General features: G+C 43.2%; 1 protein-coding gene across 3 annotated transcripts in view; it reads left to right on the top strand.

Moving 5' to 3' along the window:
- The window catches only part of LOC113649228 (low-density lipoprotein receptor-related protein 1B-like), a 176,857-nt gene extending 176,766 nt beyond the window's left edge, over positions 1-91 (top strand). For 2 of the 3 annotated variants that reach the window (XM_047820295.1, XM_047820293.1), the window contains one exon: positions 1-90. This exon is cut by the window's left edge and continues 957 nt beyond it. The gene's annotated coding sequence lies outside the window, so the exon portion shown is untranslated. The other variant, XM_047820298.1, reaches the window with a different exon arrangement.
- Positions 92-2,500: the final 2,409 nt, after the last annotated feature.

Below are 2,500 nucleotides of genomic sequence, written 5' to 3'. Positions count from 1 at the left end.
TTTGTCCTTATATTTATTTAGGTGATTTGTGTGGAAACGGTTTCAGTTTGTTGAATTGCATTAAAACGATCAACACCCAAATCAACACCCGTTCAGTGATGTTTCATTCCTGCTCACCTTCCACAGGAGAACGAGTGAAGAGCGAGAGTCGGTCAGCTGGTACAGTACAGTAATGAGATGAAGTCATATCTGATGGGTGTAAATGTTCTCACTGGTCTCTCCAGGTGCAGAGGATGAGCTTCACATCTTCACAGCTACATCAGTGTAAAGTCCAATCTGATCATTCCATGACCCGAGTGCTGCTCGCTGCTGTCTGATATTCACTCTGATGGATCCTGTAATGCTGAGGTCACCACTCAAATCTGCTTTTAGCTCTGGAGTTGTGAACAGTGTTGAGTGACAACCAGCAGCAGCAGCGACTCCTCCACTGAACACAGCAGCTTTCAAACTGTTTATAGCGGTATATTTTATACCATGTACTTCTCTGCTACTAAAATTAGCTGGTTCTTATTTCTGCATCTTTGTGATGTCTCAGAGGTTCTCTCTGTGTGTCTTGCTTTAGGGTATGAAGGATGCTCAGGAGAACCGTGTGAGAACCTGGAGGAGAGATGAGAGAGGAGAGACTCACTAGATTTGCTGATATCAATAAGGAATCAATAAGGAACTAAGAACTAACCAAAGCTCCTATAGCAAACAATGATGATGAAGAGTCTCTCGCTCTCTCTCTCTCTCTCTCTCTCCTACTTATAATCGGACTCTGAGGGACATGTTACGACAGATAACCCTCTTACTTAGGTATCAAAGCAAGTGCATTAATATGATCCTGCGCCACTGTATAGAGAATTAATCAACACCTTCTGACCAATCAGAGAGCAGTAGATTGTATACAGCATGACACTCTGAGGTCTTCTCTCACATCACTGTTCCACCTGACTGGATCCATTTCACTATATATAGAAAGAATAAAAGAACCTTCAGGCAAAGGCAAAAGGCAGAGAGTGTGCGTGTGTGTGTGTTTGTGTGTAAAAGGTCAGAAGGTAAGTTGAAGGTAGACGTGATGTTTAAGGTGACCAATTTAAACAGGTCGATGTATTTATATATACTGACCTCAGTGCAGCTCCTTTAGGTTGACGGTGAGAAGGTGGAGACGTGAAGCCTCGCGGTGTGTTCAGGGACTCACCGTCTTCAGATTGTTTTAATGAATTATTTAGTGAAAACTTTTTTCTGCACTGAAACGGGTCATTTGTCTGACATTAAAACAGAGAGCCAGATGAGACAGAACACCGAGGATCGGCTTTTCTGACCAACATCAACAGAAATGAATGAATGAATGAATGAATAAATAAATAAATAAAAACCAATCGTTTCTGTCCCAGCTTCCGTTCACACACTACACCTTTCTCTCCACCTCCACCTCCACCACCCACTTGATCTCCCTCTCCACATATTCGGATTAAAATCTCACAGGAATCTGCTGCACAGAGTCAGAACACGGATTTAACGAGGTCTGCCTTTGGCATGTTTTGTTTTTAACTGCCGGGTGACAAGTTCAGCTTTTTCCTCCTGAACCCAATCAGATCACAGCTCAGGTACCAAGATGGAGGAAAGAGTGAGAAGCTCAGCTGTGGAAGTCAGAAATCTGTCTCACTGCTGGAAACATCATCAAGTCTTCTTTAGTTTAGATTTTTTTCTTCATATAAGCACAGAAACAGGCCCTACTCAATCATTTATTTATTTATTTATTTTCCACCCAGAAACAGACCATAGAACGTTTTTCCTGCATTCCCATTCCAACTAATGCTCCAGCAAACACACCAGGAGCTAACAGTCCTTCAGCTGAGGCAGCACTGTTTCACCCACTGTGAGAAATCATTATGAAGCCTGGAATAGAAAAAGAGTCCTGAGGGAATCAATAACATCAGATCAGACACAAGTTTTATACACATCAAAGAAAAGTGTGTCTGATTATTCATGTGGTGTTTGCTCAAACTCAGGAGGTGTCAATTTTGTGTGTGTGTGTGTGTGTGTGTGTGTGTGTGTGTGTGTGTGTGTGTGTGTGTGTGTGTGTGTGTGTGTGTGTTTTGTGCTCGGAACAGTTCAGTTATTAAGGAGTCTGATGGCTTGTGGTAAGAAACTGTTACACAGTCTGGTCATGAGGCCCGAATGCTTTTTTCAGATGTCAGGAGGGTGAAGAGTGTGTGTGTGTGTGTGTGTGTGTGTGTGTGTGTGTGTGTGTGTGTGTGTGTGTGTGTGTGTGTGTGTGTGTGTGTGTGTGTGTGTTTGTTGAAGTGTGTGTGAGTACTGTGTGAAGTCCACAATGCTGTTGGCTTTGTGGATGCAGCGTGTGGTGTAAGTGTCCATGATAGAGTGAAGAGAAACGCTAATGATTTTCTCAGATGTCCTCACTATCTGCTGCAGGGACTTGTGATCTGAGATGCTGCAGTTCCCAAACCAGATGATCTCACTGGTCCCTCTGTAAAAAGGATGGGGGGGGGATGTG

This window comes from Tachysurus fulvidraco, chromosome 1, assembly GCF_022655615.1.
Source record: "Tachysurus fulvidraco isolate hzauxx_2018 chromosome 1, HZAU_PFXX_2.0, whole genome shotgun sequence".
Lineage (NCBI taxonomy): Eukaryota > Metazoa > Chordata > Actinopteri > Siluriformes > Bagridae > Tachysurus > Tachysurus fulvidraco.
Note: the sequence above shows the minus strand (reverse complement) of the source record. Positions and strands in the feature narration are given on the sequence as shown.